Source organism: Natator depressus, chromosome 10 (assembly GCF_965152275.1).
Source record: "Natator depressus isolate rNatDep1 chromosome 10, rNatDep2.hap1, whole genome shotgun sequence".
NCBI classification, from domain to species: domain Eukaryota; kingdom Metazoa; phylum Chordata; order Testudines; family Cheloniidae; genus Natator; species Natator depressus.
In genome coordinates this window covers 46,655,921-46,669,531 of record NC_134243.1, presented here as the reverse complement: position 1 = coordinate 46,669,531, position 13,611 = coordinate 46,655,921, and the positions used below count along the sequence as shown (strand labels likewise).

Genomic DNA, 13,611 nt, shown 5'->3' with positions numbered 1-13,611 from the left:
CTTCAGTCTCCTGGATGTTCTGAAGACTTTCATCTCCTTCCACATTCTATTCTTGCTCAAGAGGCGTTTCAGCGGGTGTGCCATGGAGAGGGGGCTGCGTGTTAGGGATTAGTGAGAAGGATGCACTTTCCTAGATTCATAGGTTTTAAAGTCAGAAAGAGGGACAATTATGATCACCCAGTCTAACCTGTTTGAACACACACTGGCTGACCCACTCACACTATGACGATCCTGTCCCAGAGAGGTGGATCTGAATGGTACTATCACACCAGGCACATAATAATATTGTTACCAAGCAGCTAGTCAATGTTTGGGGCCCTGAGAATGTTCCAGTTGGGAGTAGAAATTGATGACAGAGTCTGGTATTTTCTTTGATACAATCTTGTTTCTTTACAAGGAATTTACATCCTGCTTCTCCACAGGCAGGAGGAATCAAAATAAAAACAGTTTCTTAGCTCACAGGCTCAAACTTCTTTCAGCCAGCACCCCCTACCCAGAATCTTTCTCGATGCTTTTTCCAGGGTCACACTTAGCTTACAGGCTGCTGCTTGGCTTGCTTTCTCTGCTCTCTATGGACATGTCTACATTGCAATAAAACACCCACACCTGGCCCATGTCAGCTGACTCGGGCTCGCAGGGCTAGGGCTGCAGTATGGATGTTCAGGCTCGGGCTGGAGCCTAAGTTCTGGACGTGGGTCTCTGAGCCTGCAGCCTGAAGCCAAGCTAGCAGACATGGACTCTGAGACTCAGTGCCATGGGTTTTTTATCGCAGTGTAGACATCCCCTATGAGGCCTCCTGTCCACCAGGTTTTGATCTGCCAAGGCACCTGTGGTCATCTCTCAACCAATTTCAAACAGGACAGGATAACTGTATGGCCAATCTCTTTAAATGGGGTTTATCTAATGACCCGCAATGCAACTGCGGTCAACTTCAGACTATGTCACATATCACAGTCACATAACTGACTTATTTCGACGGCTGGCTACTGGCTCTTCACCTGGCTGATGATGATGCCATTAAATGGCTGGGCACATTGCGTGTACTGATGATGATGATTACGCCTTGTTTTAGGTGTGACTCCATAACTGTCTGTTACAGCAATCTTAAGGGAAGGGCACATTCGTACATCAGTTTCAGTGCAGTTTTAATTAAACTCAGAACAAGGTTTAACCCAGCTCATAACAATATTCTACCTTAAATCTTTTGCACTCCAACAGTAGCCACTTCTAGAACATGGACTTCATTATCCCCTGCCTGACCTGCAGCAGAATGCAGCTGTGCAGTCATGAATAGACTCAGATCCCATACCACTTCATCATCAGTAATGAAGAGACAAACATCATTATCATTTTATGTAATGGAACCCCTACCAGCCTTATTAGCAGAGATGAATTAATAACTCATAGTGACTAGTCCAGTGGTTCCCAAATTGTGATCTGTACAGAACTGGCTGGTCACACGGTCCTTCCTCCTCTTGATTTTTTCCAGCTACTGAATCCCATTAAAAGGCAGCTAAAGATACATGAAATAATGTCCTAATGTTACAGTTATACATAAGTTATTACTGTAGCTGCCAGAGTAATGTTATGAGACCACAAAGAGCGGTGGGCTGCATGACAGCCAATCAGAGAGGACAGGGTCCTAGAGACAATCACTCTTTAAAGATGTAGTCCACAATGTAAAAAGTTTGAGAACCCCTGACTTATGCAATGAATTCATCTCCTCCTTTTGTGTTCACAAATTGCCTGCAGTTTCAGCTTTCCTTTAATTTGTTACTCAAAGCTGTTCACTGAATAACTTCTGTAAATAATTCTTGGTTCCTTGATAAGTCAGGAATGGTTAATTTTAACATAATAATTAGCATTTATAAGCTGTCGTCGAGGCGCACTCTGCTATTTGAAGGAGTGACTTGTAGCTATGACACTGGACTGATACTCAGGAGATTGGGGTTCAGTTCCAAGTTCTGCCACAGAATTCCTTGTGTGACCTTATCTCGTGCCATTTAACTTCCCTGTGCCTCCATGACCCATTTGTAAACTGGGGGCAATAATTCTGCCCTAGTTATTCGACTGCAAGTTTTGTTGAGCCAGACACTGTCTCTCACTGTGCGTCTGTACAGTGGCTAGCACAATGGGCCGTTGTGGCTAGCACAGTTGGAGCCTCCTAGATAACATAATCTACATAATATAGACATAATACAGACATGCCCCTCAGATGAGTGTTACATATATATGCAAACAGAGACAATTACCAAATATTATTATAAAATTTAATTGTGTCTAGCACTGGAATAGCTATTGTATGGGACAATCCCCCACAGGCAAAGGCTGGACTGCATGTTCTAATAGGATGTATCTGCCACTAACATCATCCATGATTTAGTAGAAAGTGGATCATAACTTTAAAGTTAACCCAAGCAGGAGAATAAATCATTAATCCATTAGTGTGCGGCTTTTCTCTCTCATGCGCTGCCCAGTTCTCATCATGGCCAAGCCTTTTGGAGATCCCACTGCCTCATGCTTCATTTAATGAGCGGCAGGCTTGGGATGATTGGCTGGCTTGGCTGCAGTAACTCTTGGAGCATGGCCCAGGGTCAAAGTGAGACGTCAGGAGATTCTCATAATTAGCCATCTTACCATGATGGCGTTTCAAAGAAAAACAACAACAAGAGAAAGAGCCCTTTGTGAGTGAGATCTTGGGCAAGGGACCAGCCAGCTTGGCTGGGGTGGAGGCATCATTGATGTTTCTTCTTCACTGCTGAGACCAAGGGAGAAGTAACAGGAGTGGGAGAGAAATCCCCATTGAAGGACTTCTGGCAGGGATTCTCAAAAGCTCTCACTCCGTGTCTGGCCTAGTTCTACACCCATTGAAGAGCACGGTGTGACAAAGCTCTGTCCTTGCCTCCGTGGGTCCCACGTTTCCTGGCAGATTTCGCTAGCCTCAGAGGCTCACTGTGACCCTCCACGTAACCCTTCTCTCTCTAGAAACAAGGGTCACAGTCTACTGAGCCATTTTCATCATAAGCCAGCGAGGGAGGTGAGGAGAAGTTATCCTTCCTTGCACAGTCTCTGTTGTCTCCCAGTCTCAGTGATTAATCAGGGGGCAAACGTGCGAGGGGGGGGAGCCCAGGCCAACCCTCTACTCCGGGCTCCAGCCCACCTAATAGTATCAGTTATGGTAGCTGACGTTTTAGAAACATAACACATACAATTCCCTGGGCTACTTCCCCCACAGCAGCCCTCACTTCCCCAAGCTCCACTTCACCCTTACCTCAGGGCCTCCTTCCTTGTGCCTGATATGGTATGTGCTACTCAGCCTCTCCAACAGCGCAACTTCCTCCCGCAGCTCCTGACATGCACACCCACCTGACTGACTGGGAGGCTTTTAACTAGTTTCAGCCAGCCCCTGATTGGCTTCAGGTGCCCCAATCAACCTAGCCTTCTCCCTGCCTTCTGGAAAGTTCTTAATTGGCCCCAGGTGTCTTAATTGACCTGGAGCAGCTGCCATTTCACTTATCCTGGTATCAGGGATTGGTTTAGCCTGGAGCTAATATATCTATCTCCCACTACTGTTCCATAGCCATCTGGCCTTGCCCCGTCACAATGGTAAGACTGCTGGTGACATCAAGAGGGGTCAAGTTAGGCCAATGCTCAGTGCTCTGAAAACCGCGCCAAGATTAACCCCAGTTTATCGCTACAGGAGACTTTATAACATCAGAGTGACACCCCCAGAAAGGCCAAGGCCTGCTTCTATGAGGCTCTGAGTGCTCTGATCTTCCCCCGGCGTCAGTGCGAGGTGTGGGCTATCTGCACCTCACAGGATCAGACCACCGGTATGTGCCAAGGATTACAGATGGGTTTCCTGACTGAATTTTGGTCGGACACCTTCCACACCTGTCACCTGAACATAGCAGCTGTTGCGGCAGAATCAGAACAGTTTAGCTGGGTGCCAAAGTCCCCAGACTGCAAACAGCTCATGGCAAGCCTCCTCTGGAATAAGTGCTAAGTACCTGGGTTATAGCCAGTTTCTATAGGACCTGGGGTGGGAGGTCCAAGCAGAGGCCAGCTTCCAGCAGTAGCCCAGTCCCCCAGTGACCCCCTGCAGTGCCATCCCAGCAGTTCTGCTCCTTCTCCAGATGCATGAATGCCTCCTCGTGCCCCCCCTCACACATACTCACCTTGTTTCTCCCCCAGGGGACAAGCTCAAGGAGGCTGCATACTGCTGGAGGCTAGGCCTGAGGGTTGGCAGCCCTATGGATTTGGGTGAAAATCAGAAAAGCTGAAAGCAGGAAATGGAGGAATCTGGTTAGCAGAGCTAGCAGCTTCAAACACCTGTGTCATTTTCTACAGACCAAAGGACCTGTTGATAGCAGCCATTAATACCTTCCAGCATAATAACACCCTCATCTCAGGTCCGCCCTTCCTCCCAATACAGTTTTAAAATGTTGTCACACTGAAGGAGAAAGGGGTGGGGCAGGACAGAGGAATGAGGAGGTAAGGGAGTGTGCAAATAGAGCCCCTGGCATGAGGCAGAGAATGGGGGACCCTGGCATGGGAAGAAGGTGGCACACAGATCTCCTGGTGGGGGAAGAATGGGGGATCCTGGTGGGTGGAGAAAGGAAGGAATGGGGGTAAAGAGAGTTCATACAGAGCCTCAGGTATGGGAGCAGAGAATGAGAGATGTTGGCATGGGGGAGAGTGGTAGGGGGCACACAGAGCCCCTGAGGTTGGGGAGAATGGGTGACTGTGGCAGGGGAAAATGGGGGGTGTAGTCAAAAGAGAGAGCCTGAAGCATGGACCTGGTGCAAGACCTGAGGTTTGAACCAAAGTTATGCTATGAGCAAAAGTCAGGCCCTGTCAAAATGCAGATGCTTGCCTTCAAGTTCAGTGTCTGGTACATGAAGTTACGTATTCAGTGGCTAAAACACACAGAATTATGTAAAGACATTCCAGCAGGCAAGTGCATGGACACCCCAACCTAGTACATTCTGGGTTGTCAGAAGGGATGAACAGGGATGTGTTGTCTGAAACATCAGGAGTAAAGTACAAAGTCAGGTGGTGAATAGGGATGTTTTATCTGAAGCATCAGGAGACAGGTACAAGGGGAGGTAACAAACATGTCATGAAACACATGAGATGGTAGGTAAATTGTTTATCCCAGATTGTTTCTCAGTCTGTAAACGTTGGAATGCCTCACCTTAACCTTTCGTCGGGCGTACAGGGAGGTGGAAAGTCCCACTGGTTTCTGAGCTAGTCCATTGTGATAGGCGTACGTGTGTTAGTGTACCAGCATCACATCTAGGACACTAGCACCATGCTTTGTTACTAACAAACCCGGCCGAATGCCTTCACCACCGAGCTGTGTCTGTGGTGGTCTCTTTGGGCAGTTTGAGCAAGATGTGCTGGGTCGGCTACCTGGCCAGAGGTGGCACAGCCCACAGAGAGAACTAACGGACCACAGAGGAATGAGGGGAAGGGGGCACAGGTAGAATGAGGGGCATGGGGAGTGGCCGGGAGGAATGGGGGACACAGAGCCCCTGGCATGAGGGCAGGTGGGTGGGGGAGTTCCAGCAATAGAGGGGGATGGGAGGATGGCATACAGGGAGCTTGTGGGGGGGATGGAAGGAGTGCAAGGAGCCCCTGGTGTGTGCTGTGAGCTCAGTGGACAGAAGCAACAAAGTGTGTGACTCCCTCGTATTTTTTTACACACATTAGAGGGAGGCAGGGAACTTTTCTAAAAATGGAAGCAGAAAAAAACGTCCCCAAAACACAGCACTTCTGAAAATCTGAAGAAATAAACAAGGCCAGGATGCAACATGGCAGAGCAGAACCAGATCCCAATATGCCCAGCTAAAAAATGCAAAGCGAGACTCAGCTGTTGTGCAGCAAGTATAAGGAGGAGAAAAATCACATCCTTGTCTGGCTAGATGCCATGAAATGAGAACAATTCACTCACGTAGGTCTTGGTTTCTGCGGCAATGGAATGCCAAATATTGCTCAATGCTACTAATTGAATGACAGCTAGAAGGCAAAGCTATATCGGGGTTTACTTATCTCAGTAGCTAATAAGATTGTCTGATGTGCATATTTCATATTTTGTGTGTCCAAAATGCCAGCCAGTATACTTGAGTTTTGCACTCATAAGGGCGGTTATTTCTCTGCAGGATGGTGCTTCCCTTCAGAAGCCTGGTGGCCATGGAAATGCACTGCAGGATTCTGGTAGATTTCAGTTTTTTAAAGCCTTTAAAGTTCTCTTCAGAGATGGAGTGTTAACCCTGGTGTCTTGGGTAAATTCTAAGTCAGGAAAATGGACTCTGGCTTCCTAAATTCTCCCTGCTGTCAGGGTTTTCGTATCACGAACTGGGCTGAGACAACTGCTTTTTGAGGAAAGGGCTGTTTTTGTGGTTAGAGCATGGGCCTGGGACTCAGGAGATCACATTCAATTCTGGGCTCTGCCACAGATTTTGTGTGTAACCTTGGGCAAGTCAAGGGTCTACTGGGTGCTGAGGACTTCTAAAAAAAATGGCCAGTTCATTTAGGTGCCTAAGGGACAGCTGAGTTCTTCTGAAAATCAGCCATTAATCTCTCTTTGTCCAAAATGGGGATGATTATTCTAACATTGCTCACAGCAGGGTTATGAGGAACTAAGCTGTCAATGTTTACAAAAAGAAAAAAGAAAAGGAGTACTTGTGGCACCTTAGAGACTAACCAGTTTATTTGAGCATGAGCTTTCGTGAGCTTTACAATGTTTACAAAGTATTTTGAAATCCCCTGGTGAAAAGCTTGGTTTCTAAGCAGACCATTGTTTTCAGATGGATTCAGCCAATCAAGCTCTATGCCTTGGTACTTCACATTTGTTGATTTTCTTTCTCCAGATGAATTCACTGGATACAATCCTGGCTCACCGAAGGCAATGGCAAAGTTCCCTATCACAGGCTACCTGCGCATTAATCAATTTCTATAAAACACTCCATAATATATTAACACTGAGCTCTCCACCACAGGGAAGTGTAGGCCTCCTGAAATACCTTCCTGACCCCAGACAAGGGGCATGATTCTCCATTGTCCTAAGACTCCTTTATGACTCTGGCACAGGGGTATGCTGTGATGACCTGAGCACTATTGTGCTCTAGCTCTTCTGGCTGTTTATGAGCTTAGGGGGCCACGGACCATCTGAAAATATGTTAGAGTAAATGTGAGCTAGCTGGAGAGGCTCCCAGCCAGGCCCAGAAAACTGGGAGTGCAAAGGTGTATCCCCTCTCCCCATTCATGCATCTCAGCTGGAATATAGAAGCTGGCCCAACATCTCCCAGCCCATCCTCCCACAGTCTGAAATTGTCCCTCTAATTGATGCCCCCAACTCATTGTCATCCTCCACAGAAAAGCGTGGGCAATCAAATGAGGCCTGCATATTGTTCTAACAGAGTGAATGCACATCCATGGGAACTGATTCTCCAAAGTAGCGTATCCTTATGCCCAGTTTGAAAAGCAGTAACTTAGAACAAGGGGAGAAATAGTTAAGGAGAGGGATCTACAGGAAATAAACAACAAAAATGGGGTTTCAATTATTTTTGCAGTGTCGGGGGGGCATCAATTAGAGGGGGGGGGGGGCGTGGCAGGAATCAGATCCAGTAAAATGTTACTGAAGTCAGAGACGTTTAGTCAGCTGTTTGATTCAGCCAGTTAAGCAATAAGCACTCCTTGCCAGTTGTTGCCAGTTGTTCCCAGTGAGCAAAGATTGTGAAATTGATTGATTGCATAAAACAGATGTTAACATTTTTGTAACCTGAAAACACACAGGCATGAAAAACACATTCCCCATGTGACTCCCACAAGCTCCTCCTGCACACACGTGGATGCTAATGAAAATCAGCAACATGAATGCAACAGCGAAGATAGCCAAAAACAGCCAGACAACAGCAAGTGGTAGCTGGCCTTCTATTGGATCTCATAGAGAGCCAACACAAGGTCTATGAATCACTTAAATCCCAACCTTGTGGGCTGAAGTGGGATTTAAGTGGTCCACAGACCTTGTACTGGCCCTCTGCCCAGGAGTGGATTTCACCCTGAAAGCAAAGCACAGGACTCTGATATTTATGACCTATGTGCCTTGTAAATTGTCATCTTTATCCTCCTTCTGGGAGCCCCATGTCAATGTCAGAGTTATGTAATGTTCCGTTTAGTCTTTTTGGTGTTATTCTCACATGTACTCTTGGCTTGTTCCTAATCCTGGATATGACTCAAACACTATCTTGAAAAAGCATCACAATCACAATTAATCCATTCTTAGAAAGAGCTAGTAAACACCCCTTCCCTCCTGTCCATCTCCAGCAATTGGCCAGGTGGAAGATAAAGGCCCTTTGGCACTTGATCAAAGCAGGAGGGGATAATCCCAGTGTCCTTGACCAGCATTCCCTCTCTCAACAAAACAGGTTCCAATGTTCAAGGCCCCATGAATCGAGTACCAAGCACAGTCTCCCGTTATGTATATACCATGCTCAGCATCATGTTATCAGTTACAGACCAGCCACCACATCCTTCTGAGCAACTCACTGTGGTTCTAATATATAGATCCCTGCTTTGTAAAATGTTTTGTGAAACCTTAAACATGGAATGATCTAATCTAATCTATCTATCGGGTTTGTAATGTGCCCATCACCATCATCAAGGGGCCAATGCATGACTACAAATCAATTCTAATCTCATTTTAAAAGTTTTAAAACATTCATCAGACGTAAAGATGGGTCACACCTACCTGAAATTCATGCCCAATACAGGGGATCTGTAAAAGAGGTTAAAACAACAGTGAAAAACCCACATACACACAAACAAACAAAAAGTGTATTTAAATTTCATGGCAATTTCATGGTTTTGTTGTTGAGGCACTAAAACTGATTTGAAAGATAATTATGCATCTACGCAATATATTGCCACAGTCATTTAAAAAAGCATTTGGATAGATCCAAAGTTGGTGTAAATTGGCTTTAGCTTTAAAGCAGGGGTTCTCAAACTGGGGATGGGGACCCCCAGGGGGTCGCGAGGTTATTATATGGGGGGGTCGTGAGTTGTCAGCTTCCACCCCAAACCCCGCTTTGCCTCCAGCATTTATAATGGTGTTAAACGTATAAAAAAGTGTTTTTAATTTATAAGGGGGGGGTCGCACTCAGAGGCTTCCTATGTGAAAGGGGTCACCCGTACAAAAGTTTGAGAACTACTGCTTTAAAGCAGTGTCAATGGATTTACACTGGCTGAGGATCTGGATCTTTAACACACTCCAGAAAAGGCATTATTTTTGCTATTGTCTTCTGGAGAATCCAGAGGAATGTTAAAATGGAAGAGACCAGAATGTAGTCTAACCCTCAGGGGAAGAACTCATAAATTACTACATCTGCATTGCTTCAGCAACAAGGATGGCCCCAGTGGTCTGTTATCCCTCACATAATGACTGGCCTGGACAGTTAAAAGTTAGAGGGGAAGAGGAGGGTAGGATGTCTGGTCCTTATCTGCAAAAAGAACAGGAGGACTTGTGGCACCTTACAGACTAACAAATTTCTGAGAACATAAGCTTTCGTGGGCTACAGTTCACTGCATCCAATGAAGTGGGCTGTAGCTCACAAAAGCTTATGCTCAAATAAATTTGTTAGTCTCTAAGGTGCCACAAGTACTCTGTTCTTTTGGCGGATACTGACGAACACGGCTGCTACTCTGAACCTGGTCCTTATCTGATAGATAAAGCTACAGCAGTTGTAATTGATGTAAAAACCTGAGTCATATAAATAAGTGTAAAACCTCAGGGACCTGAGAAGCTGTGTTTTGTGATATGCTCCATGGAGAATAACGGGACCATAGATGTTAGTGACGGAAGAATCCCATTTGACCACCTAGTCCGTCTCCCTGTCCGTGCAGGATTATTCCTTATTGCAAATGTATTAGCACTTTTGCCAGTTTAAGGGCCTAATTTTCAGGAGACTGAAAGGGTCATGAACATTGGTGAGTGAGCATTTGCCTGCTTCATCTGAACTTAAACTTGACGCAGTCACAGATGGGATTTTTCCGGTTGGATTGTGCTATTTCCAGCCCCGGAGGGATGGGCATGTGAGGAGGGCGGTGTGTGGAGGAAGGTCTCCTGCATAGAGCCTCCCTTTCCATGCTGAATGGCTGGGGTACCATCTCCACAGCATCACCTTCCATATGAAAGCTCTTCTATTGGTGATCCAGGGTGGAGCCTCCAGCACAAACTCAGGCTGAGTCAACCAGGCTTCCGCCTTCAGGCTCCCGGGTGGTTCACACACACTGAAGGAAGCAAGAGCTGCCATAAAATAGCAGAGGCTGTATCATGCTTCCTGCAGGCTCTGTGCAGCCAGAGCTTTGGCCAGTTCTGCTTGGGGCCAGTTCACCCTACAAACTATTACCATGTCTGAATAGGATAGCCAGCGATTGCAGATACTGACACGAGGCTGGACACAGCTTGTCTTGGTTTACACTGATTGTTAAGCCATGTTCAGTATCATGTTAGCTAACAGGGTGGTTCAGACACAGTGACATTAATGTAGGGTGGCCACTCATGCACCCCCAGAATACCAGACATTCTTGTTCTACCAGGAATGGCGTGACCCCACCCCAAAGGTGTGATCTCATGTGAACAGTTTGTGTGAGGTCATGTTGGTTGGGGGCAGAGCAGTGTGCTCTTCCGAAAGGCATCCCCTGTCCATGATACTGGACAAAACCAGTTTTATCTCAGTACCGGACAGGGGACAAAGCATTTAAAATTAGGGCTGTCGAGGTTAAAACCGGATGAATGGCCTGCCTACTTTAATGTAGACAAACCCTTTACTGATCACAGGACCATAGCCATGTCACCAGCTGATCACCAGCGTAGCTGTGTTTGGGATCAGTTGCACAAGATCCTTTCACCCCACCTCCTCTCAGACCTAGATAACACACCCCGCAAGTGGGGAGCAGCTAGCAGTGTTGCAATCTCCCCCAGGGCAAAGGGCCCTATGATTTTGGTCCGTTTTAAAACTGAACGGCAGGAGCTGAGAACAAAGGCTTCCCTAGAACACTGGCTGGGCTTGAAATTTGTACAGCCGGGATTTTGAAAGGCTCTTCGAGCCAGCAAAGCAAACATTACGAAAGAATTACTGAGTCATATAAACAAGCAACTAATTAAAACATTAAATAAATCTTACACATACATAACCTTTCTATTTAAACACGGTCCAGGCTGGCTTGGCTCCCAGGCATCTGACCCAGTGGGCCTTATGATCCTCTTTCTATGTGATGCAATCAACGGCTTGCTTGGGCCTGTGTATTTTTTTCCTTCTTCTTCTTCTTGTTATTTATTTATGTAGCTGAATTTTGTGCTGGTGAAAGGTGCCAGTTTGAATACCGTGAAGACACACAGGTATGGTGCAGGCAGCACCACCATGCCTCTTAGCTCTACCCAAGTATAAACTTCATAACTCTGGAGTCAGGAGAGCTGGGTTCTATCCTTGGCTCTGTCACTGGCCAGTGCAGTGACACTAGGCAAGTCACTTTGTCTTCCCGTGCCTCAATTTCCCCATTGGCAAAATGGAAGTAATGATCCTGACCTCGTTTGTAAAATGCTTTGAGAGCTACTAATGCAAAACACGATGTAAGAGCTGGGTATTATTACTGTTATTCTCGACCAAATAATAACAATTATTAGAGATGGGTGCAAGAAGCAAAGTTTGAAACTGGATCCGAACTTCCCTAAAGTTTGGAGGAGTTCAGATCTGGGGTATTAAGAATAATGGTGTACCCCTCTGTAGCACCTGGAAGAGCATGGCTCCAAAAGTTCAAACATCATGTGAGGCCTGAAAAAAATCAAGAAATTATCGTTTAAATCATGAGATATGTTGTAAGATCAAATATTTTAAGTCCTTTTGCTCGCCTTCGGGTTTATTGTGCCTTTGGGTTCACTTTTTCAAGCTTCTGTCACCAACCAGGAGAGCTAGAACCATTCAAACAACAAACAAAGTTGACAGGCTTCAGCCTGGAGCTTTAAGAAAAGCACCAAATATTGTGAGACGTAGGATCAATTTGTGAGAGTTGGAAGTACAGCTATCTGAGGGCTTTAGAAATCTGAACCGGTCAAACCTCAGAATGTCCCTGGGAAGCTGTGTTGCCAATTCTCAAGATTTTATCACAAATCATGCACTATTCAATGGTTTTTCAAAGCTCCAGCATCCGGAATCATGATTACCTGAGAATTACAGCTTTAATTTGGGGGGAGGGGGGTAAAGTAAGTTTCTCGCCCTTGTGGTTACAGACAAAAGCTTGGAAACATGACCCAAGTCTAAAGACACAGAAACAAGAAGAAAAAATAAATTGAGCCCCCAAATTACCATTTTTTTCAATCTCATGATTTTTGACTGCTTTACCTTCATACTAAGGTGCAACATGGAGCTACCAAGGCCCCAGGGTCTATCAGAATGGTCACTGAGAGGGCTTTGGATCATCTCAAATTGATATTCAGGTCTGCTTCAGGCTGGCATGACAGTTAACGCATCCATGACAACATGTATCCATAAGAGTTAGCAGGAAATTCCTGGTGTGTTGCATGCAGCACAAATGCAGCCATGAGTGGCAGAACACCCCTGCCTGAAGGGGCAGAGAGTGATAATTTCATAACCTCGGCAAACATGGCTGATCAGGGGCGGGGTTGAGGGTGCTCAGGAGCTGAAAGCGGGTGAGGGGAACTGGAACTGGATGGTGATGGCAGAGCTGAGGCACAGGCCCGGCAGCCAGCGGGGTCTAAGCCCCTGGACCGCAAGAGAATTGTCAGTGAAAAGTGAGTAACAGACAATCGTCATTCAGGCCCTGGCACAGGGTGAGTAATGGGAGATGTCTAAGAATGCATGGATGCAGGATGGACTGGCAGTATTGCCCACTGGCTTTTCTACACCTTTTGCTATGGCTGCCTTCTTGAATGGCTACCTACTGTGCACGTTGTGTAGACCTGGGTGGCTACCTCTGCACTGGCACTGCTCTGCCCATCTCCAGCTCAGAACTGGAATTTCCAGTACTAGGAGGGACTCTGGCACCGCCTTCTCTCTTCCATGATCCACAGTGCAGGTCGGGGAAACCCATCCCTGTCCTGCATTCCACCACCAGCCAAGGGATATTATCTTCCCACCAGCCACAGGGACTGCTCCTCCCAGCCAAACCCATTCCCACCACAGCAACCCACCCCAGACAATAAAGGAACCCGTTCCCCAACCTACCATCCAGCACAGTGTGAAAGCAAGCTACCCCGTAGCTAGCCAGCTACCCTACAGCCAGACAGAAAACCCACCTGCCATTACTACTGCTGCTCTGTGGATTAGGGGTCTGGAAGGGAAGCCACCTTGAGGAACCTCAAAGTGGTGCTGAGAAGGGGGAAGCACGGTGGATTGAGAGGCACTGGGTAGGCAGGTGATTAAAGGATGGATATGTTTTCGGGGGCAGAGGCAAGAATATGGGATTGATGGATTTCTTTTGGCGGGGTGGCTGGGTTGGAAGTATTACACCTAGGAGATGTCACAGGTATCACTGACTTAGGGAGTGTCTTGCGCACTTCCCTGGCTCCTATGGTTTCTATTCACACAG

General features: G+C 46.6%; 1 long non-coding RNA gene across 2 annotated transcripts in view; it reads right to left on the bottom strand.

The window, feature by feature from the left end:
• Positions 1 to 6,873: 6,873 nt before the first annotated feature.
• The window catches only part of LOC141994491 (uncharacterized), a 51,236-nt gene continuing 44,498 nt past the window's right edge, over positions 6,874 to 13,611 (bottom strand). For both annotated transcript variants that reach the window (XR_012641143.1, XR_012641144.1), the window contains 3 exons: positions 11,201 to 11,837; positions 8,756 to 8,782; positions 6,874 to 7,173 (listed from right to left, as the gene is read on the bottom strand). This is a non-coding gene — a long non-coding RNA (uncharacterized LOC141994491). The remainder of the gene's footprint in view (positions 7,174 to 8,755; positions 8,783 to 11,200; positions 11,838 to 13,611) is intronic.